Source organism: Scylla paramamosain, chromosome 19 (assembly GCF_035594125.1).
Source record: "Scylla paramamosain isolate STU-SP2022 chromosome 19, ASM3559412v1, whole genome shotgun sequence".
NCBI classification, from domain to species: Eukaryota; Metazoa; Arthropoda; class Malacostraca; order Decapoda; family Portunidae; genus Scylla; species Scylla paramamosain.
In genome coordinates this window covers 810,001-837,500 of record NC_087169.1, presented here as the reverse complement: position 1 = coordinate 837,500, position 27,500 = coordinate 810,001, and the positions used below count along the sequence as shown (strand labels likewise).

Below are 27,500 nucleotides of genomic sequence, written 5' to 3'. Positions count from 1 at the left end.
GTAGAAAGAGAACGGGAGGCTGAAAACATATAAGAGAAAACGGAGTGCTTGGAGCGGTGACTTGTGTTTACATATTACTGGTTCTGAGAAGCGCGTAAGCTTTAGTGTACCCTGAATATGAGAGAAAATGGGATATTTCTATGGCTGACTAGATTATTTGCTACATAACTTCCCCCGAGTGAGGAGGCACGACGAACGATACGTGCTGCTTAGCTGTGGCGCGTGGTGCTGAAGGCGTGGCCGGCGATGTCGGGTCGTGAGGTGCCGTCGGGGTGTGCAGGATGTAGGCGGGCTTGACTCGGTCTATGGCTATGACGTCGGAAGAGCCGTTTCTGTTGATGGTGATGTTTTTCCTCGTCCTGTGGAGGACCTCGAAGGGGCCTTCGTAGGGGCGCTGTAGTGGTTTACGGACAGCATCAACCCTGACGAAGACGTGTGTGCAGTCTTCGAGGTCCTGGCTGACGAAGGTCTTGGCGGGGTGCGTGCGAGGCTGCACCCGCTGCAGGCTTCTCATCGACTCCTTAAGACTGCTGGCGAAGTCTTGGACGCTGCAGGGGCCGGCGTCGGGTGAGCTGGTAAGGAGCTCGCCAGGGAGTCGAAGAGTGGTGCCGTATACGAGCTCGGCAGAAGAGTGGTGAAGGTCCTGCTTGAGGGACGTCCGGATGCCGAGGAGGACGAGGGGTAAGGTGGCGTTCCACTTCTCGCGTTGGTCGCTGGAAGCCATCAGTGACGACTTCAGCTGGCGGTGGAAACGTTCCACTGTAGCGTTGGCCTGAGGATGGTAGCTGGCAGTCCTGTATCGTCGAATGCCGAGTAGTGTCATCAGTTTGTTCCAGACACTGGACTCAAACTGGCCGCCGCGGTCAGAAGTGAGGCTGACAGGAACACCGAAGCGTGAGATCCACGTGCTGATAAAGGCACGTGCAACGGTGTCAGTGGAGATGTCAGTCAGTGGTGCAGCTTCTGGCCAGCGAGTGAAGCGGTCGACACAGGTGAGGATGTAGCGGTAGCCGTCGGAGTGAGGAAGAGGGCCAACGAGGTCGATATGGACGTGTTCGAAGCGTGTGGAGACTGGCGTGAAGGTGGCTGTAGGGGAGCGTGTGTGCCGCGTCACCTTGGAGGCCTGACAGGTGGTGCACCTACGTGTCCAGTCTCTCACGTCCTTGTTGATGGCGGTCCAGATGAATCGGGACGTCATCATGTGTTGTGAAGCTCTGATGCCAGGATGTGAGAGGTCGTGCAGCTGACGGAAGAGTGGATACCTGTGCCGTTGAGGCAGGTATGGTCTGACGGTGTTGGTCGAGACGTCAGCGTAGATGTGCACTTGAGTGCCTGGTAGCTGTACTCTCTTCATCTGTAGTGCGGTGTTTTCCTTTAGTTGCTGCAGCTCGGCGTCGTCGGCCTGATCGGCAGCAATGGCGGCGTAATCGATGAGAGAGGTAGATGTGGCACAGATGTTGCGTGACAGGGCATCGGCTGGGGCGTTATCTTCACCTTTCACGTAACGGAGGTCCGTGGTGAACTGAGAGATGAAGTCTACGTGGCGCAGTTGACGTGGTGAGTAGGATGACTTGTTCTTGATGAAGGTGCTCGTCAGCGGCTTGTGGTCAGTGTAGATATGAAACTGACGTCCTTCGACAAAGTACTGGAAGTGCTTCAATGCCTTGTAGATGGCGAGGAGCTCTTTGTCGAAGGCGCTGTACTTCTTCTCGGCAGTGTTGAGTTTCTTGGAGAAGAAGGCGACGGGTTTCCAGGCACCGTCGATGTGTTGCTGTAGCACTGCTCCAACTCCGGTGTCTGAGGCGTCCGTGGCGATGGAAGTAGGGGCGTCTGGGGCAGGGAAACTGAGCGCTGTGGATGTGAGCGCCTTCCGGGCAGCGAGGAAAGCGTCCTCAGCTGCGGGCGTCCAGGCAAGGGTGACGGACTGGCCTCGTTTGGCTGGCTTCACTAAGGCGTAGAGAGGCTGGAGGAGGAGCGCGCATCGGGGAATGAACCTGTTGTAATAGTTCAGCATTCCAAGGAACTGCTTCAACTGGCGCCGAGTTGTTGGCTTCGGGAAATTCTGGATGGCAGTACAGCGACTTGCAGTTGGGGTGAAGCCTGAGGAGGACACAGTGTGGCTGAGGAAGTCGACTGAAGGCACGCCGAACACGGACTTGTCGGCGTTGACCTGGATGCCGTAGTCCTTCAGACGAGTGAAGACTTGCTCGAGGTGTTGGCGATGAGCAGCGTCGTCTGGGCTGGCAACTAGAATGTCGTCGACGTAAGTGAAGCAGAACTGCAGTCCTCGCAAAACTTCGTCCATGAAGCGCTGGAATGTTTGAGCAGCGTTCTTGAGACCGAAGGGCATCCTAGTGTATTCATATAGTCCGAAGGGCGTGATTATGGCCGTCTTCGGGATGTCCTCGGGGTTGATGGGGATCTGATGGAAGGCCTTTACGAGGTCGATCCTGGAGAGAATTGTAGAGCCGTGCAGTTGTGAGGAAAACTCCTGAATGTTAGGCACTGGATACCTGTCCATCTCGGTGCGGGAGTTTAGGGCTCTGTAGTCCCCGCAAGGGCGTATGTCACCGTTTTTCTTGGGGACGACGTGAAGCGCAGACGACCAGTTGCTGGAGCTTGGGCGGATGATGCCTTGCTGCATCAGAAACTCAAACTCGGCCCTGACCTGTTTGTAGCGTTCTGGTGCTAAGCGACGAGCCTTGGCGAAAACAGGTGGTCCGGTGGTCTCTATGTAGTGCAGGACGTGATGTTTCACTGGCTGCGTGGCTGAGTATGGCTGTGTTAGTGTTGGGAAACCCTTGAGGATGGCGGCGAAGGGGTTATCTCGGCAGACTGCGGAGATTCCGGTGCTCTCGCCAGGTGCCGTTCGGCCACGGGTCCGCAGGGAAGTGAGACGATCCAGCAGCGTGCCGTGCTTCAAGTCGACTAAGAGGTCGTGGTGGCGTAGGAAATCGGCGCCTAGGATGGGTTGGGTCACAGCTGCCACGTAAAAGGTCCAGTCGAAGGAGCGGCGGAGGTTGAGTTCGAGGTGTACTCGTAGTGTCTGCCGCGCGTAAACAGGGATTTTCGAGGCGTTGGCTGCATAGAGGTGTTTGGTTACAGGCAACCTCTTCTGGCTGTCTGTGGCAGGCAGGACACTGACCTCAGCGCCGGTGTCGACGAGGAACTTAATTCCGGTGCGTCGGTCGTAGACGTGAAGTAGCTGTGACTTGGGCTGGCGGATCGTACGCGCCGTGAACGTCCGCCCGTTTAGTTTGACGCCGGGGTGATGTTGTAAGTGCAGGGTTGGGTGCACTTAATGGCCTCGCTACCGAACCTGCTGTGGTAGTAGCAGACGCCCGGGGTGCGTGTAGTGCTACGCGACCGAGAGCGGTAGCGAGGGCGTCGAGGTGACGGTGGGCGGCGACGCTGGCGGGTATTTAGCTGTTCCTGCATCGCGCTGACCTGCAGGGCCAGCTGCGACACAATGTGGGTGAGTTGCTGGACGTCTGCTGTGTTAGTGACAGTGGCGACTGAAGACGGTGGCGTTGCCGACGGAACTGTCGGAGCCATGGCCGTTTCTTGTTGCTGGCGCCAGGTGCCAGTGAGAGGTGGCAAGGGACGCCTGCTGGGCGCCACTGTGCAGTGCTGAGGGTGTGACAGCGATGGTCCTAGGCACGTACTCTACCGCACTCGCACTTACGGCTTGGAACGCACTGCCGTGAACGAAGTGTGTAGTCTGTGTGTGTGTGTGTGTGTGTGCGTGTATGTGTAGGTGTTGGTGTCTGGCACACGGGGGTTGGTACGCGCTGATGCACACTAGGGAGTTTTCTAGGGGCAGGGGTTAACACACACAGGGGGAGGGTGGACGACGGGGGAGAGGGGAGGGACGGTCGGGAGCACTAACACTTTGGTGGGGGAACGTTGCAGGGAACACCGCCCTGTTGTCGAGCGGAAGACGGGAGTACCGGTGCAGGGGGCGCCGCCCTGTTGTAGAGAAGCGAAATCAGGGCCAGTGGGGTCACGGCCGGGTGGCGGTGACCGTGCGTGGTGAGCCGTAGAGGTGTTGCTGCTGCTGTGGTGGTGATGGAGGCTGGGCAGCAGGTGTGGCAGGGGTGGCAGGTGACCAGGCAGCAGGTGGAGTTGGCGCGGTGGGTCACGGCAGCGGGAGAGGGAGTGACCTGGTGGCGGTGGTGAGGCAGCAGGTGAGCGTGGCCTCAGTGGCCTGGGTGGCTGGCGAGGCGGCGGCGGTGACCACGGTTGCTGGGCTGGGTGACGGTGTGTGTGTGTCACGTGGCGGCTGGCCGGGCTGGGTGGCGTCGGAGGGTCACGGCTGGGCCAGGCTGGGTGGCGGTTTGGCCGTGGTGGTCCGTGTCAGGCGGGGGCTGACCTGGGCGAGGTACCTATAGCTGTGGCGACGCTATAGTGCTAAAGAACCTGGGACACAGCATTGGTGGAGCTGGCCACTACGGTCTAACTCCGAGTCACCATTTCTAGTGATCTAGGTGGAAGCCGCCAGGAATATGAGAAGAGAAAACCGACAGGTAACCGTCAGCAGTTGCAAGTCCTTTAATCTCTTAACTCGCCAGAGATAGAGAAGAGAAAACCGACAGGTAACCGTCAGCAGTTGCAAGTCCTTTAATCTCTTAACTCTTTTTGTTCACCAGCTAAGGTTGTATTCATAGCCACTTGTTAGACTGGTTGAACTCTCTCTACCTTTATTTAATTATTATTAAAGGTTTATTGAGTATTATGTCAACATATACATATATACATATTGCACAAAGGAAAAAATATACATGAATGTACATAATACACAAAGCGGGCACCAGCCCGCAGGTGGGGGAGTCTTGGGTCCCGGTGGTGGGCGGTGCGGTGGCGCGGCGAGGAGTGCTGCTCGCCGGTCAGGAAAGGAGCTGCGACCTGTTCAGCGGGGCGGGGGCGCTGCCCTGAGAACTCGCAGCATCAGGTCTGTGGGCGTGTGGCGGACGATGAGGGCAGCCCTGGCCTCGCGGCTGCTGAGGAGATCACCGCCTACAGGATGGGCCGGTGGTGGCGGCGTTGGTCTGAGGGCGGCGGTGGCCGGACAGGACAGTAGGTAGTGCACTAGCGGGTGGCGCCTGTGCCTCCCGCAGTGGTCGCACTCCTGCCCCCGAAAGTCGTCGTACAGCTGTTCCCTGGTGCAGTAGCCCAGCCTTACGCGTTGCAGCAACACGCCGTCTGCTCTGGGCTGCTGCTGGGAGGCGTCCAACGACTGGTAGCCAGTGGCGGAGGCGTACCAAGCTGCCTGTCTCTTCCTTGTTTCCAGCTGCCGGTGCGTGTGGCGGGCGCGCTTGGTTGCGGCGAGCCTGGCTCGCGCCCTCACTTGGCTCAGGCTGGGCGGCACATGCCTTGTCACCTGGGGGCCACTAGCAGCTCTCTTGGCGGCTGCGTCAGCAGCCTCGTTGCCTCGTACTCCCACGTGGCTGGGTATCCAGTTGAGCCTCACCCGCCGCCCCTGCGCGGCGAGGCTCTGGAGGCTACCCAGGATGGCGGTGACGAGGCCCACGTTGTCGCTGGGATACGGCTGTTGTAGAGCCTGTAGCCCCGTTCTAGAGTCGGTGTGGAGCACCACGGTGCGCTCCCGCCGGTGTTGAGCGTGCTCCAGGGCCAGCAGGATGGCCACCAGTTCTGTCTGCAGGGTGGAGCAGTGGTCGGGAGTCCTCTCACACACCTCGGCCCCTCTGGTGATGGCAGCAGCGCCCGTCCTTCCGCTGTCAGGGTCAGCCGAGCCGTCGGTGTAGTACACAACACTGTCTGGCTCGGTGACCTGCGCCATGGCCATGAAGGCGTGCTGCCGCATCTCCTCCACGGCGCAGAGCGCCTTGCTGGCGGGCAGCTGTGTGGCGGAGAACTCTGCCGCGGGTGGCTCCCACGGGGGTGGGGCGCGGAAGGTGGGGGCAGGGAGGTCCGCCTGTGGCCAGTTCTCCATGCGAGCCAGGTTGTGGGTAGCCAGCGTGCACTGCAGCAGCCAGGGGTTGCGGCGGAGAGATTCGGCACCCTGCGTCCCCGCCAGCCTCAGTCTATTCTGTGTCACTCCCTCCGCGTCACGCTGCAGCACCCTCGCTACGCGGCAGGCCGTGATCTGCTGTACCCTTGTGGTGAGGGGTACCAGTCTGGTCTCGCTCTGCATGACGCATGCGCTGGACCACCTCGGTGCCCCCAGCATGGTCCTCATTGCGGTGTTTTGTAACACCTCGATCCGCTCCTGCTGGTTTGGAGAGAGTGCTATGAGGACGGGGGCGCTGTAATCCACCAGCGAGCGAACAGCGTGCACGTAGTACTGGCGCAGGACGGAAAAAGTGGCGCCCGCGCTGATTCGCGTCATGGCCCGCATCACGTTCAGCCTAGACTGCGTCCTCTCCCTCAGGTAGGCGGCGTGGGCTGTGAAGGACAGCCGCTTGTCCACCCACACACCGAGGTACTGGTAGGAGTTGGTCCATGCCAGCTCAACTCCCTGGACGCGGAGCTGCCAGGTTGGGTCTGCCGCCTTCACCATCATGGCCCGGGACTTCTCTGCCGAGATCTTGAGCCCCAGGTCCTGGCATTTCCCGCTGATGAGGTCGAGTGCCTGCTGCGTCCTCCTGAGCTTGTTGCCCCTTCCGGTGACGACGAGGGCGAGGTCATCGGCGTAGCTCAGCAGGACGGTGCCAGCGTGGAAAGGCAGTGCCACTAGCTGTTCCATCAGCAGGTTGAACAGTAGAGGGCTGAGGATGCCGCCCTGGGGCGTCCCGTTCTCAAGCACCTTGAAGGTCGACCTCAGGCCCTGGAACCTAACCCTGGCGCGGCGGCGCTGCAGGTAGTCGCGGAGCCAGGCCAGCAGCCTTCCTCGCACCCCTTTCCGCACGAGTGCGTCGAGGATGGCGTGAGGGCTGGCTAGCTCGAACGCCTTCTCGAGGTCGATGAAGACGATGACGGCGGGGCGGTGGTCAATTTGGGTAAGCAGGGCGAGGATGCTGTCTGCCGTGCTCACTCCGCGGGTGTAGCCGAACACATGTGGGTGAGAGGGCCCCACGCGCCACTGTAGCCGCGCGAGCACCATCCTCTCAGCCGTTTTGGCCGTGCAGCTGAGGAGAGAGATGGGTCTGATCTTGGTGGGCTCCCTCGGCTTTGGAATCGGCTGAATGTCGGCTTCCTTCCACGCGGGCGGCAGACAGCCCGCCATCCATGAGGCGTTGATGGTGGCCAACAGCGCGGCGTCCCCAGCCGGCCCAGCGTGCGCCAACATGGAGTATGGCACGCCGTCCGCCCCCGCTGCCGTGTCGCGGCCTCTCCTCCTAGCCCGCTCCAGCTCTTGAAGGGAGAAGGGCTGGTCAGTCACGTCGGCTTCCTCCATCGCCTCCCTGACAGCCTCGTCGCGGTGTGGTCGGAGCTGCTGCTGGATGCGTTGTGTCTGGGGAGGAAGCTGGTCACTGGAGCTCCGCGTGGTGAACATGGTGGCAAGCCTCTCTGCCTCCTGCTGCGGGTGCGGGTGGGCGGGCGGGCGGGGCGGGGCAGCGCCGGAGGCTGTCCTCACGCTCCTCCACAGCTGGCCTAGAGACGTGTGGTGGCTAAAAGTGGCGCACCACTCCAGCCACTTAGCCTCTCTGGCCCTCAGGGATACCTGCCGTGCGCGGGCCACCACATCCTGTAGGAGTCTTAGGTTGTTGGGGTTGGGGCGCCTTTTGTACAGTTTTCTGTGCTGGTTGACACGGTGGTTGTGCTCGCGCACCTCTTCGTTGTAGTACCACCAGTCTGTCCGGTGGCGGCGGCTCGGGGTGCACCTGGGGATGGCTGCGGCGGCTGCGGTCTGGATGGCCGTCGTCAGGTCCCTCTCCTGCTGATGTAGGTCGGCGGGCGGCTGATAGGCGGCCCACCACTCGTCAAGAGAGGCCTGAAACTTGGTCAAGTCCGCTCTCCTTATGTTCCAGCGTGGGGGCGGGCGGGGTGGGACCGGCGGGGCCACTGGGAGGGTGGTGAGGGTGGCAAAGTGGTCGCTGGTGAGGGTCGGGTGCACCTGCCACGTAGCGCCTGCCGCCAGGTCACTCGAGACCAACGTGAGGTCAAGCCTTCCTCCCCGGGTGTGGGTGGCCTCCCCTGTGTTGAGAAGGCACACGTGAGGGATTTCCTCGAGCAGCACGGCCAGGTGGCGGCCCGTTTCGTTGGCTGGGGACGGTGACTGTAGCATGGGGTGGTGGGCGTTGAGGTCGCCCGCAACCAAGAGACTGGAGTGGGAGGCGAGGGTGAGAAGCTCTCCTGCCTCCAGCTGGTGTCGCTGGCTCCTGTATACGTTGTATACCAGGAGCGGGAGACTTCCCACCTGCAGCTCCAGCGCCAGGACCTCCACTCCGTCCCCGCAGTTGACTGGGGCTGCAACCCTGCGGTGAGGGATTGTGCTCCTCACCAGCGCTGCACAGCCTCGGGTGCCATCCGCTGTGGGGAGCGAGTGAAGGGTGTAGCCCGCCACCCTCCATTCAAAGTCGGCGGGCGTCAGTGTTTCCTGGAGGAGCACAACGTCAAGGTGCTCCTCGAAGACGGCCTGTAGGACTTGATGTTTCTTGGGTCGCAGGCCCTGCACGTTCCATTGCAGGACTCTGAGCCTGGGGGGCCCTGCAGGCTGGTCCGCGTGGGTGGCGCCCTCAGCATATCTCCTCTCCATGTTGGTGGTGAAGGTCTGGTGGTTGGAGGGAGGGGCACAGACGTGGGTCCCTCGAGTTCAGCGGTGGTGGCAGGAGGCCGCACTCAGAGATGGCCGTGGCCGTCTCCTGGCGGAGAAGCGCGTCCAGATCGTCCCGCCTAGCGGGGACGTGATCAGGGCTGGCAAGCAGCTCCGCTATCAACTGCACCATCCGCGCCACGAGGCAGTTGACCACCGCGCGGGTTTCTTCGCTGAGACAGGCGGGCACCCCGTGGAGAGGATCGCTCGGGACCATGGCTCTCCTCCTCACCGTTGTCGGTACTGGGCCTGTCGCCGCACGGGCGGGGGCGTCGCCGGGAGGGTCTCTCCCTTGTGTGCCGCTGCTCCGGTGGTGGGGCTTGGCTCGAGCATGCTTGGTAGGGGTGCTACCTGAGCGAGTGGAGGGGTGGGCGGAGGGGGTGCGGCTCTCCGTGCCTATGGCTGGAGGCTGTACCTCGGGTCGGCGGTGAGGGGGTTGCCGGTTAATCTCTTCCGGTCTTGCCGCTGGCTGGGACGGGGGTGGGGGGGTGGCTGAGGGGGCCTGCCGCGGGACCCAAGCTGACCTGACTGGAGGTGGGGCGGGTGCAACGGGATCTCGCGCTGACCTTCCTGGCTGGCCACGTGGTGGATGCTGTTGCTGCTGGGGCTGAGCGATCTGTTGCCGGGGCTGCCCATGCGACGCTGTATGGCGACGTCGACGTTGCCGCCTTGGTGGCGCCTGAGACTGCTGTTGTTGCTGCTGGCGTGAACGAGGCATCCTACGGAGCCTCTCAGGGCACTGGGGGTTCCACGCGTGGTGGTTTTTCCCACAGTTTGGGCACCTGGCGGTGGTTGCCTCGTTGGCCTTATGGCGGGCGATGCACTCCTCCGTCGGGTGGGGCAGGCTGCACACGCCGCACCTGGCGGCATGTTCGCACCGCGCCTGCAGGTGGTTGTACCGTTGGCACCTGTAACATCTTACAGGCTCACCTTGGTAGGGGCGCAGGGAGTATCTGCCCCAGCAGCCGAGATCCAACTTGGCGGGCGGCGGCCCCACACACACAAGTAGCACCTGTCTCGTGGGCAACTTGTCCCTCCTGGAGGTCAGACGCTGGGCGGAGGTCACCTGAGGGTGAGCCTCTACCGCCTCGAGAGGCAGGTCGAGCGGGTAGCGCTCCAGCACCACCTTGTGCCTCTTTTCGCTTGGGTCGAGGAGGAGCACCCTGTTTCCTTCCTCCGCGATGCGGCGCAGGAGTGCCGTGGAATCCTCGTCCTTGGGCGTGACCACGTGCTCACCCTTGAGATTAACCCTTACCTGTATCCGAAGGGTCGGATACTCCCTCTCGAGGGCAGAGATGGCTCGGTAAGAGTTCTCGTATTCGCCCAGGCTGCCCAGCTTGAACTTGGGCCTCGGGGGCTGGTGGCGGCGAGCTCGGCTGGTCGTGACGGTAGTCCATCCTTGCTCCTCACCGCCGTCCTGCTGCTGCTGCTGCACCACGTCGCTGAAAACGGAGAGGTCGAGTGGGGCCCAGTCCGCTTCGGTAGCGTTGTCCTCCTGCCATGAAGGCTGGAGGCTGCGGGTGGCTCGCTTCGGTGAGCGCTCATCACTGCTGCTGTCCTCCAGCAGGTTACGGGCCGCTTTCTTGGGCGTGGAGCACTTTAGGGATGCTGAAGAAGAGGATGCTCTTGCCCTCTTCCCTGAACCGTTGTTCAGCACTAGCACTTGGTCACTGTTGAATGCCATGACGATTGAACGAGGCGGGAACGACACACGTGGTATTTAGGGTAGGTCAGAGGGAGCGTGGCAGCGATCACGTCCGACCCCGACCGTGGCCCAGTCGTGACTGTGCCTTTATTTAATTATTATTAAAGGTTTATTGAGTATTATGTCAACATATACATATATACATATTGCACAAAGGAAAAAATATACATGAATGTACATAATACACAAAGCGGGCACCAGCCCGCAGGTGGGGGAGTCTTGGGTCCCGGTGGTGGGCGGTGCGGTGGCGCGGCGAGGAGTGCTGCTCGCCGGTCAGGAAAGGAGCTGCGACCTGTTCAGCGGGGCGGGGGCGCTGCCCTGAGAACTCGCAGCATCAGGTCTGTGGGCGTGTGGCGGACGATGAGGGCAGCCCTGGCCTCGCGGCTGCTGAGGAGATCACCGCCTACAGGATGGGCCGGTGGTGGCGGCGTTGGTCTGAGGGCGGCGGTGGCCGGACAGGACAGTAGGTAGTGCACTAGCGGGTGGCGCCTGTGCCTCCCGCAGTGGTCGCACTCCTGCCCCCGAAAGTCGTCGTACAGCTGTTCCCTGGTGCAGTAGCCCAGCCTTACGCGTTGCAGCAACACGCCGTCTGCTCTGGGCTGCTGCTGGGAGGCGTCCAACGACTGGTAGCCAGTGGCGGAGGCGTACCAAGCTGCCTGTCTCTTCCTTGTTTCCAGCTGCCGGTGCGTGTGGCGGGCGCGCTTGGTTGCGGCGAGCCTGGCTCGCGCCCTCACTTGGCTCAGGCTGGGCGGCACATGCCTTGTCACCTGGGGGCCACTAGCAGCTCTCTTGGCGGCTGCGTCAGCAGCCTCGTTGCCTCGTACTCCCACGTGGCTGGGTATCCAGTTGAGCCTCACCCGCCGCCCCTGCGCGGCGAGGCTCTGGAGGCTACCCAGGATGGCGGTGACGAGGCCCACGTTGTCGCTGGGATACGGCTGTTGTAGAGCCTGTAGCCCCGTTCTGGAGTCGGTGTGGAGCACCACGGTGCGCTCCCGCCGGTGTTGAGCGTGCTCCAGGGCCAGCAGGATGGCCACCAGTTCTGTCTGCAGGGTGGAGCAGTGGTCGGGAGTCCTCTCACACACCTCGGCCCCTCTGGTGATGGCAGCAGCGCCCGTCCTTCCGCTGTCAGGGTCAGCCGAGCCGTCTGTGCAGTACACAACACTGTCTGGCTCGGTGACCTGCGCCATGGCCATGAAGGCGTGCTGCCGCATCTCCTCCACCGCGCAGAGCGCCTTGCTGGCGGGCAGCTGTGTGGCGGAGAACTCTGCCGCGGGTGGCTCCCACGGGGGTGGGGCGCGGAAGGTGGGGGCAGGGAGGTCCGCCTGTGGCCAGTTCTCCATGCGAGCCAGGTTGTGGGTAGCCAGCGTGCACTGCAGCAGCCACGGGTTGCGGCGGAGAGATTCGGCACCCTGCGTCCCCGCCAGCCTCAGTCTCCTCTGTGTCACTCCCTCCGCGTCACGCTGCAGCACCCTCGCTACGCGGCAGGCCGTGATCTGCTGTACCCTGGTGGTGAGGGGTACCAGTCTGGTCTCGCTCTGCATGACGCATGCGCTGGACCACCTCGGTGCCCCCAGCATGGTCCTCATTGCGGTGTTTTGTAGCACCTCGATCCGCTCCTGCTGGTTTGGAGAGAGTGCTATGAGGACGGGGGCGCTGTAATCCACCAGCGAGCGAACAGCGTGCACGTAGTACTGGCGCAGGACGGAAAAAGTGGCGCCCGCGCTGATTCGCGTCATGGCCCGCATCACGTTCAGCCTAGACTGCGTCCTCTCCCTCAGGTAGGCGGCGTGGGCTGTGAAGGACAGCCGCTTGTCCACCCACACACCGAGGTACTGGTAGGAGTTGGTCCATGCCAGCTCAACTCCCTGGACGCGGAGCTGCCAGGTTGGGTCTGCCGCCTTCACCATCATGGCCCGGGACTTCTCTGCCGAGATCTTGAGCCCCAGGTCCTGGCATTTCCCGCTGATGAGGTCGAGTGCCTGCTGCGTCCTCCTGAGCTTGTTGCCCCTTCCGGTGACGACGAGGGCGAGGTCATCGGCGTAGCTCAGCAGGACGGTGCCAGCGTGGAAAGGCAGTGCCACTAGCTGTTCCATCAGCAGGTTGAACAGTAGAGGGCTGAGGATGCCGCCCTGGGGCGTCCCGTTCTCAAGTACCTTGAAGGTCGACCTCAGGCCCTGGAACCTAACCCTGGCGCGGCGGCGCTGCAGGTAGTCGCGGAGCCAGGCCAGCAGCCTTCCTCGCACCCCTTTCCGCACGAGTGCGTCGAGGATGGCGTGAGGGCTGGCTAGCTCGAACGCCTTCTCGAGGTCGATGAAGACGATGACGGCGGGGCGGTGGTCAATTTGGGTAAGCAGGGCGAGGATGCTGTCTGCCGTTCTCACTCCGCGGGTGTAGCCGAACACATGTGGGTGAGAGGGCCCCACGCGCCACTGTAGCCGCGCGAGCACCATCCTCTCAGCCGTTTTGGCCGTGCAGCTGAGGAGAGAGATGGGTCTGATCTTGGTGGGCTCCCTCGGCTTTGGAATCGGCTGAATGTCGGCTTCCTTCCACGCGGGCGGCAGACAGCCCGCCATCCATGAGGCGTTGATGGTGGCCAACAGCGCGGCGTCCCCAGCCAGCCCAGCGTGCGCCAACATGGAGTATGGCACGCCGTCCGCCCCCGCTGCCGTGTCGCGGCCTCTCCTCCTAGCCCGCTCCAGCTCTTGAAGGGAGAAGGGCTGGTCAGTCACGTCGGCTTCCTCCATCGCCTCCCTGACAGCCTCGTCGCGGTGTGGTCGGAGCTGCTGCTGGATGCGTTGTGTCTGGGGAGGAAGCTGGTCACTGGAGCTCCGCGTGGTGAACATGGTGGCAAGCCTCTCTGCCTCCTGCTGCGGGTGCGGGTGGGCGGGCGGGCGGGGCGGGGCAGCGCCGGAGGCTGTCCTCACGCTCCTCCACAGCTGGCCTAGAGACGTGTGGTGGCTAAAAGTGGCGCACCACTCCAGCCACTTAGCCTCTCTGGCCCTCAGGGATACCTGCCGTGCGCGGGCCACCACATCCTGTAGGAGTCTTAGGTTGTTGGGGTTGGGGCGCCTTTTGTACAGTTTTCTGTGCTGGTTGACACGGTGGTTGTGCTCGCGCACCTCTTCGTTGTAGTACCACCAGTCTGTCCGGTGGCGGCGGCTCGGGGTGCACCTGGGGATGGCTGCGGCGGCTGCGGTCTGGATGGCCGTCGTCAGGTCCCTCTCCTGCTGATGTAGGTCGGCGGGCGGCTGATAGGCGGCCCACCACTCGTCAAGAGAGGCCTGAAACTTGGTCCAGTCCGCTCTCCTTATGTTCCAGCGTGGGGGCGGGCGGGGTGGGACCGGCAGGGCCACTGGGAGGGTGGTGAAGGTGGCAAAGTGGTCGCTGGTGAGGGTCGGGTGCACCTGCCACGTAGCGCCTGCCGCCAGGTCACTCGAGACCAACGTGAGGTCAAGCCTTCCTCCCCGGGTGTGGGTGGCCTCCCCTGTGTTGAGAAGGCACACGTGAGGGATTTCCTCGAGCAGCACGGCCAGGTGGCGGCCCGTTTCGTTGGCTGGGGACGGTGACTGTAGCATGGGGTGGTGGGCGTTGAGGTCGCCCGCAACCAAGAGACTGGAGTGGGAGGCGAGGGTGAGAAGCTCTCCTGCCTCCAGCTGGTGTCGCTGGCTCCTGTATACGTTGTATACCAGGAGCGGGAGACTTCCCACCTGCAGCTCCAGCGCCAGGACCTCCACTCCGTCCCCGCAGTTGACTGGGGCTGCAACCCTGCGGTGAGGGATTGTGCTCCTCACCAGCGCTGCACAGCCTCGGGTGCCCTCCGCTGTGGGGAGCGAGTGAAGGGTGTAGCCCGCCACCCTCCATTCAAAGTCGGCGGGCGTCAGTGTTTCCTGGAGGAGCACAACGTCAAGGTGCTCCTCGAAGACGGCCTGTAGGACTTGATGTTTCTTGGGTCGCAGGCCCTGCACGTTCCATTGCAGGACTCTGAGCCTGGGGGGCCCTGCAGGCTGGTCCGCGTGGGTGGCGCCCTCAGCATATCTCCTCTCCATGTTGGTGGTGAAGGTCTGGTGGTTGGAGGGAGGGGCACAGACGTGGGTCCCTCGAGTTCAGCGGTGGTGGCAGGAGGCCGCACTCAGAGATGGCCGTGGCCGTCTCCTGGCGGAGAAGCGCGTCCAGATCGTCCCGCCTAGCGGGGACGTGATCAGGGCTGGCAAGCAGCTCCGCCATCAACTGCACCATCCGCGCCATGAGGCAGTTGACCACCGCGCGGGTTTCTTCGCTGAGACAGGCGGGCACCCCGTGGAGAGGATCGCTCGGGACCATGGCTCTCCTCCTCACCGTTGTCGGTGCTGGGCCTGTCGCCGCACGGGCGGGGGCGTCGCCGGGAGGGTCTCTCCCTTGTGTGCCGCTGCTCTAGTGGTGGGGCTTGGCTCGAGCATGCTTGGTAGGGGTGCTACCTGAGCGAGTGGAGGGGTGGGCGGAGAGGGTGCGGCTCTCCGTGCCTATGGCTGGAGGCTGTACCTCGGGTCGGCGGTGAGGGGGTTGCCGGTTAATCTCTTCCGGTCTTGCCGCTGGCTGGGACGGGGGTGGGGGGGTGGCTGAGGGGGCCTGCCGCGGGACCCAAGCTGACCTGACTGGAGGTGGGGCGGGTGCAACGGGATCTCGCGCTGACCTTCCTGGCTGGCCACGTGGTGGATGCTGTTGCTGCTGGGGCTGAGCGATCTGTTGCCGGGGCTGCCCATGCGACGCTGTATGGCGACGTCGACGTTGCCGCCTTGGTGGCGCCTGAGACTGCTGTTGTTGCTGCTGGCGTGAACGAGGCATCCTACGGAGCCTCTCAGGGCACTGGGGGTTCCACGCGTGGTGGTTTTTCCCACAGTTTGGGCACCTGGCGGTGGTTGCCTCGTTGGCCTTATGGCGGGCGATGCACTCCTCCGTCGGGTGGGGCAGGCTGCACACGCCGCACCTGGCGGCATGTTCGCACCGCGCCTGCAGGTGGTTGTACCGTTGGCACCTGTAACATCTTACAGGCTCACCTTGGTAGGGGCACAGGGAGTATCTGCCCCAGCAGCCGAGATCCAACTTGGCGGGCGGCGGCCCCACACACACAAGTAGCACCTGTCTCGTGGGCAACTTGTCCCTCTTGGAGGTCAGACGCTGGGCGGAGGTCACCTGAGGGTGAGCCTCTACCGCCTCGAGAGGCAGGTCGAGCGGGTAGCGCTCCAGCACCACCTTGTGCCTCTTTTCGCTTGGGTCGAGGAGGAGCACCCTGTTTCCTTCCTCCGCGATGCGGCGCAGGAGTGCCGTGGAATCCTCGTCCTTGGGCGTGACCACGTGCTCACCCTTGAGATTAACCCTTACCTGTATCCGAAGGGTCGGATACTCCCTCTCGAGGGCAGAGATGGCTCGGTAAGAGTTCTCGTATTCGCCCAGGCTGCCCAGCTTGAACTTGGGCCTCGGGGGCTGGTGGCGGCGAGCTCGGCTGGTCGTGACGGTAGTCCATCCTTGCTCCTCACCGCCGTCCTGCTGCTGCTGCTGCACCACGTCGCTGAAAACGGAGAGGTCGAGTGGGGCCCAGTCCGCTTCGGTAGCGTTGTCCTCCTGCCATGAAGGCTGGAGGCTGCGGGTGGCTCGCTTCGGTGAGCGCTCATCACTGCTGCTGTCCTCCAGCAGGTTACGGGCCGCTTTCTTGGGCGTGGAGCACTTTAGGGATGCTGAAGAAGAGGATGCTCTTGCCCTCTTCCCTGAACCGTTGTTCAGCACTAGCACTTGGTCACTGTTGAATGCCATGACGATTGAACGAGGCGGGAACGACACACGTGGTATTTAGGGTAGGTCAGAGGGAGCGTGGCAGCGACCACGTCCGACCCCGACCGTGGCCCAGTCGTGACTGTGCCTTTATTAAACAAATACATGAACATATATACAAGAAATACTGAACATAAAAAATGATTTACATAAAGATATGGACAAAGAGAGTGAAGGTGTATGTGTATGTCTGTGTGAAGAAAGGAGTAATATGATGTATAGAAAAGACGTGTAACGTATGTGTCGAAAAGCGTGCACAGAATGTGTATGTATAAAAAAAATGAGGAAGAAGAGATGAAAGACGAAAAATCTGTGCAGTAGAAAGAGAACGGGAGGCTGAAAACATATAAGAGAAAACGGAGTGCTTGGAGCGGTGACTTGTGTTTACATATTACTGGTTCTGAGAAGCGCGTAAGCTTTAGTGTACCCTGAATATGAGAGAAAATGGGATATTTCTATGGCTGACTAGATTATTTGCTACAGTAGTAGTAGTAGTAGTAGTAGTAGTAGTAGTAGTAGTAGTAGTCAACAACAACAACAACAACAACAACAACAACAACAACAACAACAACAACAACAACAACAACAACAGCCAAGATCAGTCCGTCTTGTAAAAACTTAGAAATACAGTCTCTCTCTCTCTCTCTCTCTCTCTCTCTCTCTCTCTCTCTCTCTCTCTCTCTCTCTCTTCAAGCTACAAGACGAGGCCTGCTGTGTGTGTGTGTGTGTGTGTGTGTGTGCGCATCACATCTGCTTTGTCAGCGTGAAATTACCCGCTGTGATTGGTTCCTATGTTTAGGAATGCAACTGCTGGCCAATTAAAAAATATGTAATTAAATTAGCCAATCACAGCGTCTTAATGTAAAATATTTCAATTAGACTAAGGAAGATGTCTGTCTGTCTGTCTGTCTGTCTGTCAGGTTAGGTTAGGTTAGGTTAAGTTAGGTTAGGTTAGGTAAGGTTAAGTTAGGTTAGGTTAGGTTAGGTTAAATTAGGTTAGGTTAGGTTAGGTTAGGTTAGGTTAAGTTAGGTTAGGTTAGGTTAAGTTAAGTTAGGTTAAGTTAGGTTAGGTTAGGTTAAGTTAGGTTAAGTTAGGTTAGGTTAGGTTAGGTTAGGTTAAGTTAGGTTAGGTTAGGTTAAGTTAGGTTAGGTTATGTTAGGTTAGGTTAGGATAGGTTAGGCTACACACACACACACACACACACACACACAGCAGGGAGTGTTCTCGGCATGGTTTTATCAACTATGAGTGTTTACATGACAAGGCATTAGTTAGTGAAGGAGGGTTCGTGAAATTAGAATAGAAGTAGTGATTTGTGTGGTTATGACAACAAGCATATTAATTGAAAACACACGCAAAACTATCAGATATCAATGTTTTTGTTCGAGAGAGAGAAAGAGAGAGAGAGAGAGAGAGACTGCTTTAAGTTGACATCCGGCCAGCGCTTTGTCAACCTGTCGGGGCCGAATTCTAGTCAGGACGGCCCCAAACCACGACGGCCCTCCGCGACGGCCCCAAATTCTAGTCAGGACGGCCCTCAACCACAACGGCCCTTGTGTTTATCATACTACTGGCAACACTTTCAATTAGGTGTGAGGCAGATTCAATGTGTTGGGAAACACTGTGGGTGGTATTCCTAGTCGTTTACCATACTTATCTTCTACCTCCTCCCTCCAACCCTCCCTATCCCCTCCCTCCCTTCCGTCAACTGGTGGTGTTATTATTGTTATTGTTATTACACACACCCACACCCAGACACACATGCACACATGCTTGTCGCCTTATCTCCCATCCCATCCCTCCTCCCTCCCTTCCTCCCAGACTCTCCCTCCCAGTCCTTCCCTCCTCCCTCACTGCTATCTCCCTCTTTCCTTTCCTCCAACTACACCCTCCTCCCTCCCTGCTATCACACACACACACACACACACACACTGAAACAAGTTTCATTAAAATATTGGTGGATGTATAACAAGTGTCCACACGCAAATGGTTTGAGGCCATCAGGGGGGGCCGTCGTGGGGGGCCGTCGCGGAGGGCCGTCGTGGTTTGGGGCCGTCATGACCTGCTACCGTCGGGGCCTAAGCTAACCTACAATTCTCCTTCCTCTTGCAACACCAACAAAGCAACACCACCACAGTTACTGCCAATTATACTAACTGCCAATTGGCTAACAGCTAACTCAAATTACCATCGTCATTTTACAGTCCCTAACTATCACTGCAACTCTAACAACCCTAACCTAACCTAACCAAACTACTCGTGGTGAAATTTCTCTCCACGGAGGAAAGGCGGAGAAAAATTTACCTCCGCGTTGGAGAGAACACTGAATCAATGGACGACCCACCACCACCACCACCGCCTTTTCTCTCCCCTATCATATTCTCTCTCCCTCCTTCTCTCCATGCCTCCTCCTACCTTTCCTCCCTTCCCTCCACGCCGCCGCCGCCGCCGCCGCCGCTGGAGGAAAAACTGGAGGGAAATTTGTTTGAGGAAAGCTCCCTCTGTCCTCTTATACAGCTCTCCAAACACTGAAACATTTGACCCGGCAGACTCTTAATATATCTCTAACTCTCTCTATTTTCCCAGTTTCTTTAATTTTTTAGTATAACAAATTACTGTTACATTTAATTTGTCATTCTTATTACTAGAATATTTGTTTTTCTATTTATTATGTATTACTTTTGACCCAGCGACCTCTCACCCTCATATCTTTCTCTCTCTCTCTCTCTCTCTCTCTCTCTCTCTCTCTCTCTCTCTCTCTCTCTCTCTCTCTCTCTCTCTCTCTCTCTCTCTCTCACACACACACACACACACACACACACATAGATAGAAAAAAGAAAGAAAAAGGAGATTTCCATTACTACTACTATACTACTATCAGCGAAATAGTTTTTTTGGGTAACTTTCACGGCTCCTTGTAGGCTGATAGTCCGAGAGCCAACTGATAGTCAGAATAGTCAGCGCACGTGAACATGTAAGACTATCGCCAGCAGTAAAGGGTTTGAGAAAAACTATGATAGTAATAATACACATTTTCTTTTTAACGCAACCATAGAAAACGCAAGATACATCTTCAATATTTCAAGGGTAACAAAGGTAAAATGTCCAGGCTCACTAATCAGGGTAAGGCTGCAGCAGGTAACGATGCAAACTTGAATAAAAAATACGTTTAAGAAATAGACAGGAGGGAAGTGGTTCTCAGATAGAGTGTTGGATGAATAGGTGGACTCCGTAATGTGGCTGTGGGTGCTGAGTCACTAGGGAGCTTTAAAAGATTAGACAGAATGGTGTGCTTTATATAGGGAGTGCCACGTGAAGGTCTGATGGCTTCCTGCAATAACCCTTATTTATCTATTCATTTATTTTTTTGTTCTTGCGTTCTTTTATCGTGAGTTAACCCACCACTAACCGTAACAGAGCCTCGACTTCCCGTTTTCTAGTGCAGCCAGTCAGGAGGTCCTCAGTGACGGCAACATATCAACGTTCTTGTCTCTTAATGGAAGTTTTGCAAGTTTGTCTCAATATTAGTCAACAAAACAAAAGAATCAATGTGGTCTGCTTACAAACATTCAATCTCTTACTCTTTTTCATTTTCTCTGTTCACCCTTCACAAACTTCCTATCCGTTCTGTTGTTCTGTTCTGTTCTGCAAGTGTGTGCGAGTTTGTGTGAGACTGTGCGAGTTTATGTGAGATTGTGTGAGAATGTGCGAGTTTGTGTGAGATTGTGCGAGTTTACATTTCTTCAGTTCTTGTGTATCTCCTCTAGCAAGGAAGACCTGCTGGCTAGTGGTGATAACTGTGTGTGTGTGTGTGTGTGTGTGTGTGTGTGTGTGTGTAATAATAATAATAATAATAATAATAAACGGTTTATTATTTAGGCAGTTGACAAACTGAAAATGTACATAGGGGATGGGGAAAACTTATCATTAATCCTAAAGGTAAGTCTAATCTAGGAGGGAAATACTATTGATTGATGGCTCGCACCATGGTGGGAATCGCACTGAGTCTGTACCGGTCCGTGCGCGGCGCCTTCAGGGGCGTTATTTTGTTGTGGTGTCTGGTGGCACGGACAGGGCGAGGCGCGTCGGGCGGCAGCATGTTTCTGAGACGCGGATGATGCAGTAGTCCCCTCCCAAACTTCTCCAGAGCCTCTCGGTGCCTGGTGGATATTCTGGACAGACTCAGGGTGGTCAGGGCTTCTTCATAGGTGGTGTATGCAGGGCCAAGGATGACCCTGCACGCCCTTCTCTGCACACTCTCTAGCTGTAGCTGTTGAGTGTGTGTGAGGGAGGAGGACCACGCTGGGGAGGCGTACATGAGTTTGGGGAGGATGAAGGTAAGGTACACCCCCCTTAACTCATCTGTCGGCGTCCCCAGCGACCTGAGTCTGCGCAGCATGTACAGCCTGTAGGTAGCTGATCTCACGGTGCTGGCGACATGCTGCTTCCAGGTCAGCTGGTCGTCCACCGTGACTCCGAGAAGCTTGGCACATTGGACCACCTGGAGGGGGTGAGGGCCCACTGTGAGCCGGGGAGGGGGCACTGGTACAGAGGAGGTACAGAAATGCATCACCACAGTTTTGCTGTGGTTGATGGTCATCCTGCTCTCTCTCTGTGTGTGTGTGTGTGTGTGTAAAAGTTTTCAATAGTACAGCCACACTAACTTAACTCAACGTAGCCTAACCTAACCTAGCCTAACTTAACCTAGCCTAACTTAACGTAACGTACCCTAACCACCATTTTTTCCAGCTTACCCCAATCCCAGCACCTCATTAGCTTCATCCCGTGTCACACCCACCTGTTCTAATACTTTGCTGTTCCTTCCTTTCAAACTGCACAGCAAGCTTGGATTTCCTAAGGCAACGCAAGCTTCACCTTCTCACTCCCCGCTGCCTGATACACTCACGCCACACACAAAACCAAAGTTAGTCGTGCTGACAAACTTTTCTTAGTAAAAGCCATGGGGTCTAGAACGAGTGGCAGCATTAGTCACAGTGACTAACATAATGTTAGTCAATTTGTGACTAACTGAGCACTCAACTTACTCCAATATATCTGACTAATGCCTTCGTACTGTTCACTGCTTCTACTAACCACATTAGTAAGGTGGATCATAGGTGTTAGTCAATTAAATGACTAATTAGTTAGTCTTTCTTAGGCAGATGATGAATCATTAGTACCTTTAATACTAGCAGCTAGCTACCGCTGTCTCAAGGTTAGGGAAACAAATAGGTAACAAATTCAATATATTCATATACAATTAAATGTTCCCTCCATTTCATTGCATTAAAAAAAAAAAAAAAACACTATAATTGTTATCATGTATAGTATAATATGGTTTTGACTTGAACATTTAACAGAAAGCTCCCCTCAAAACTGTAATGATATATAAAACACAGATGTAAACAATAAGCACCATTAGTAACACTTCATCCTAGTATGAGAAAAAATAAATAAATAAATCATCACAAAAAGCACCTGTTTTGACAAGCCATTAAGTAAATAATAGACATTTGTGAGTATTAATCACTACAACTTGCAATGTGGAAAAGAAAGTAAGCATCTCTTAAGATATGAATATTAAACCTTCCTCCCATTCATAAACTAAAGGAAAAAATATGTAAGTCAAGTTAACATAAATGAAATGTAAGGAGTTGCAGAGCCTGTAAAGAATAATTAATTAGTCCACTGCTAATCATTATATCACACTACTTTTAGGGAAACAACCAGTGTAAAAATAGACATTTAACCTTCTTTGTACAAGCTTTTAACCCAGATCATATCCATATGTCACCATTAATCCTTTAAACCAACACAAAAAAAGAAAATGAGTATTTCTATGGGATATACTAACTAAACAAATCTACAGAAATGCTCACAACAGTAATAAAGAAGCTTCACCTATCACTTGCAATAACACACAAATAAAATATACAAAAAAAAAAAAAAGTAAAAAATGCATAAAAAATAAAAATATATGCATCATATGGTACACGAACAATACTACCCAATTTAGAGAGAGAGAGAGAGAGAGAGAGAGAGAGAGAGAGAGAGAGAGAGAGAGAGAGAGAGAGAGAGAGAGAGAGAGAGAGAGAGAGAGAGAGAGAGAGAGAGAGGCATTATATGTGGAGTTGAATATATTTGGAATGAGATTTCTGCATTTTTGTAGGTCAATTCTGTCTTTACTTCATTGAGTTTTACAAGTAGAGATGTTTTTGAAAGTGTTACCTTTGTCATACTTGATACCTAAGAGATGGGATGTTGTGAAACGGAGGAAATGTTCACAATTTTTGGGGTGTTCAATATTAAACACACAAAGCCTGCAGGTGATGAGGAATTGATGAGATCATTTAACGTTTTGGGATCAATTCCATCCTCTTTAAGTTTACTTATTACCTTATTCATAGTGTGAGTGTGCTGCAAAGCCAAAAGGTCTTGCAAATGTTCAGTGAAGTCTTTAATAACTAGAGAAGGGAGCAACTTCTCTCTCAGTGCTAAAAGCCTAGTAACAATTTCATGGGTGCAATTGATATTTAAATGTGATGAAGCACATTCGTTTCCTTCGTCAGTTATCATTTCCACACAATCATCACCAGCTTCACTCTGCATACAAATCCTAATCTCTGGATCAGGTAAGGAATCATCACAAACTTTAAACTTCCCCCTCACTCTATTAAGATGGCAATTATATAATAGTGCGTGATGTGAACGAATGTGTCTTAGTAGATACTTTACAGATTTGTATGATCTAGAACAGCCATCAAGTTCACATTCAATTCTATATCCTGGTTCTGAGGAGTGTACATTTGTGTAATGATTTGTCAAATTAAAAAATGTCCTGGTTTTATAGCAGCACGACCTGCATGCAAAAAACTTGCTATCAACTTTCATAGTGCTAAATACAAAATGTATGCATAAGTAAATTATGAAGAGATAAAACACAAACTTTCACACTGTTGTCCACCACCACTTACTGCAATACAGGACCTTGCAAACTTTTTATTCTTACAATTGTTTTTTTTTTTTTTTTTTTTTTTTTTTTTTTAATGGGATAAGCAAACAGGACTAGCAATGTTCTTTTCCGGTGATATTATATTGCTATGGAGGACATCATCAGATCCCTTTCTGCAACTGGAAAATAGATACATTTTAATAGTTTACTTTGGTATAGTCCTACACATTTTTGCATTGCACCATCAATTCTGCCTTCCTCATAATGGTCAGTCTTTGTAAATCAATTATATACCTGGTTTCATCCGTGGCCGGAACGATGGCTAAACCACATTTCAACGAAGGACATTTGGTCAATGGACATTTAATCAAACTTCCAAAATCATAATTACTTGTGTGTGTGTGTGTGTGTGTGTGTGTGTGTGTGTGTGTGTGTGTGTGTGTGTGTGTGTGTGTGTGTGTGTGTGTGTGTGTAATTCACCTTCTGGTCGCCTGCTGGTCTCTCGACACTGCCAGCCTTTCCCCTACGTCCCTAGCTCAGAGCTAATATGGTATCGATCTTACCTGCGGCATCTACGTAATGATACGTGTGTGTGTGTGTGTGTTTTGAAATGAGTGAGACAGGGACGGAGGGGGGGGTTGGTGATGGGGGTAAAACTGTCAGATTTGACCTTGACAATGAAAAGAAGGCGAGGCAGGGAGGGTGGGAGGGGGTGAGGGGAGTTAAGGGGAGAGGAGGAGGTAGGGGAGAGATAGGGGAGGGGAGGAGGTAGGGGAGAGATAAGGGAGGATGGGGTAGGGGTGGTTTGACCTTCCAACGGTTGACCGTGAAAAAAATATTATTCTTATTATTCCTATTATTATATTATTCTTATTATTATTTACATATATATATATATATATATATATATATATATATATATATATATATATATATATATATATATATATATATATATATATATATATATATATATATATATATATATATATATATATATATATATATATATATATATATATATATATATATATATATATATATATATATATATATATATATATAGGGCATTCTTATTATTGTCTCAAATCTCCCCATGACATCACACACACACACACACACACACACACACACACACACACACACACACCACTAAATACAATGCCACTGCCTCTTGTTCTGGTATTAATTAATCAGATATGTACAACCGCCATGTTGTTGTTGTTGTTGTTGTTGTTGTTGTTATAGTATTGTAGTGATTAATATTATAACTCGTAGAGGTTGTTGTTAAAATTGTCTTTTTTGTCTGTCTGTCTGTGTTAAATATGTCTCTGTCTGTCTCTGTGTTTAGTTAGTGTTAGAAGGTTTAATATAACTGGTAGAGGTTGTTATGTATATATAGGGTGGTTAATAACTGGAACAGGTTAAGTAGACATGTGGTTAGTGGTGAAACATTAGATAGTTTAAAAAAAGGGCTAGATGAGAGCATGGATAGGGAGGATAGATGGGATGGGTAGGCGTTGGCTTGGTCCAATGGTGTGGATAGAGGAGCTGCCTTGTGTAGGCCATCACTTGGCCTCTTGCAGTCTCCTCGCTTCTTATGTTCTTATAACCACCACCACCACCACAGCCACAACCACCACCACCACCACTACTACGAGCCCCTTAACCTCTTCGGCATGGCCAGTAAAAACTCGCGCCGGCGCCATGTCCGGGATTTCCGCGCGTGCGGCAAACTTTGAACTCTACCACCCCTACATTCATCAAAACTAAATAGAATCATAACATACTATGTATGGGCATATCTGGAATGGTTCCATTGTGCCTTACACACCAATATTCAGTCTAAAACAAACTGCACTTTATATTTTACCTACTAGTTTTCGTGAGAGGATGGTGATGGTGGAGTGGTGTAAACGTGCTCCTCTTCCTCCGACTGATATAATATACGAGTGTTGAAAGACTGAGTCAAATGTGTCTTCTGCAGCTGGTGGCGGTGATGGTGGTGGTGGTGGTGGTGAGGGTGATGGTGAAGGATGAGGGAGCGGGGGAGATGGAGGAGGAGGTGATTGTGAAGGAGAAGGTGGTGCAGGTGGTGGTGATGGATGAGGGAGCGGGTGAGATGAAGGAGGGGGTGACTGTGAAGGAGAAGGTAGTGGGGGTGGTGAGGGTGAGTGGTGAGGGGAAGGAACGATGGGTGATGATGGGAGAGAAGGAAGCTGACAAGAAAAATAGCAGGAACAGGTGAAGATGAGCGGGGGTGGGAGTGGTGGGAAGGTGAAAAAGGTTGATGATGTAGAGAGGGAGGTGGTACGGAAGGTTGGTGAGGTTGAGAGGGTTCAGATGGGGGTGTATGGGGTGACTGGTCTCTATCGCACACGATCACCGCGCGAAATGTAATCCGTGACTGACAGTATGACGCAGTGCAGTGGCGTGATCACAGGATGTGTCAACATAAGACACTTGCCACTTGTTTTATTTATTGTATGATTTATCTATCACTCTTTTCGTAATTCTCATTTTACTATGACATGATCATTATTTTATATTTGTCCATTTTTCATCTTTTTCATCTCGGTATGAGCGAGGTGTTTGAATGTTTGTGTGATAAATTACTGCAGCGGCTGAGAGAGAGAGAGAGAGAGAGAGAGAGAGAGAGAGAGAGAGAGAGAGAGAGAGAGAGAGAGAGAGAGAGAGAGAGAGAGAGAGAGTTTTGTTATCGAAGTTTTTCTTTATTTTTCTCTTCTTCCTCTTCATCTTCCTCGTGCTCCTCCTTCTCTTCCGTATCTTTCAGTTTCTCCTCCTCGTCCTCCTCCTCTTCTCTCTCTCCTATTCGTGTTGTTCCTTTTGTTCCTCTTGTTTCCCCCTTTCTTCTCTCTCTCGCTCCTCCTTGTTCACCCTCCATTCATTGTTAGGTTTTCTGTCACATTTCATAAATAAGGCTTCTTCTCTCACTTCTACCACTTCAGTGTGGCATCTAGTACTGCCGCACATTACAAAACACTACGTCTAAATAGAATATTCGCCTAAAACTACCCAAATATCTGCAATATTAAGAATAAAGAGGAATAATTCATTGTTGTTTAGTTTCCCCTTAAAGAAGATTCGTTTTCTCTAATTACGTCATTTACTAAGAAACAAAAGGTTGAAAATCCTTCAAATTACAGTTACAGACTAGTATAGGTTAGTGTTCCTTAAGAGACACACGTTTTCTCTAATTACGTCACTCATTTAAGAAACATAAGGTCGAGCATCTTATAAATATACTTAATAAAATGGACCTTATTGACCTTACAAATGAAAATTATAAATATGGGTCTTTCTCTGACATCTCCCACTTACACATAATAAATAGAATAGTAGATTTAAATAGTATATACAAATAAAACTATCAAGAAACTCCTATAATAGCAATAAACAGGAATAATGAAGTACAGACTAGTGTCCCTTAAAATACATACGTTTTCCCTAATTACGTCATGCCTTTAAGAAACAAAGTCGAGAATCTTTCCAATTACAGTTACAAAATGGACCATATTGACATTACACGCATAACTACTATTACTACTACTATTACTACAACTACTACTACTACTTACAGCCATTACTATCGCCGAAATAGTTGTACCACGTAACTTTCAGGGCTCCTTGTTGACCAATAGTCCAGCACACTACAAGGGCGGCCTGATAGTCCAAGTAGTCACCACATACGAGTGACCATTCACTACTCCTGCTACTACTGACATGCTGCTGCTGCTGCTGCTGCTGCTGCTGGTTGATGCAAATCTGATGGAGAGTAAAGGGTTAGGTTAAAAGTTGTAGTAGTAGTAGTAGTAGTAGTGGTAGTAATAGTAGTAGTAGTAGTAGTAGTAGTAGTAGTAGTAGTAGTAGTAGTAGAAGTAGCACTAGTAGTAGTAGTAGTTGTTGTTGTTGTAGCAGTAGTAGTAGTAGTTAGGTTAGGAAGAGAGAGAGAGAGAGAGAGAGAGAGAGAGAGAGAGAGAGAGAGAGAGGCAGATAAACAGATGACCATCTCCTTTCCTCTCCCTCCCTCCCTCCCTCCCTGTAGCACAATTTTTCAGCACAATTTCTGGCAAGTTACATTGAGACAGACTGCCTCTTCAACACCACCACACTGCTGACTGGCCAGCCACGTAGAGTTTTATTTATTCATTTATTTATTTTTTTTTTTCTGTAGGAGGAACACCGGCCAAGGGAAACAAACAAATAATAAGAAAAAAAAAATAATACCAGTCCCCGAATAGGGTCCGAAGCGGTGGTCAAAAACTGAAGGGTAAGTGTGTTGAAGCTTCCCTTGTGAAGG

The 27,500-nt window shown here is 53.9% G+C and overlaps 1 protein-coding gene and 1 long non-coding RNA gene across 4 annotated transcripts in view; both read right to left on the bottom strand.

Moving 5' to 3' along the window:
* Positions 1-18,754, bottom strand: part of LOC135110025 (uncharacterized) — a 23,561-nt gene extending 4,807 nt beyond the window's left edge. The window contains exon 1 of the long non-coding RNA XR_010273039.1: positions 18,643-18,754. This is a non-coding gene — a long non-coding RNA (uncharacterized LOC135110025). The remainder of the gene's footprint in view (positions 1-18,642) is intronic.
* A 2,706-nt stretch (positions 18,755-21,460) lies between these two features.
* Positions 21,461-27,500, bottom strand: part of LOC135109530 (mucin-2-like) — a 15,591-nt gene continuing 9,551 nt past the window's right edge. Inside the window, exons 2-3 of one of the 3 annotated variants that reach the window (XM_064020924.1) lie at positions 26,779-26,965; positions 21,461-23,358 (exon numbers count right to left, since the gene is read on the bottom strand). The gene's annotated coding sequence lies outside the window, so the exon portion shown is untranslated. Of the gene's footprint in view, positions 23,359-25,804; positions 26,966-27,500 lie in introns of those variants that run through there. The other 2 variants (XM_064020925.1, XM_064020923.1) reach the window with 2 other exon arrangements.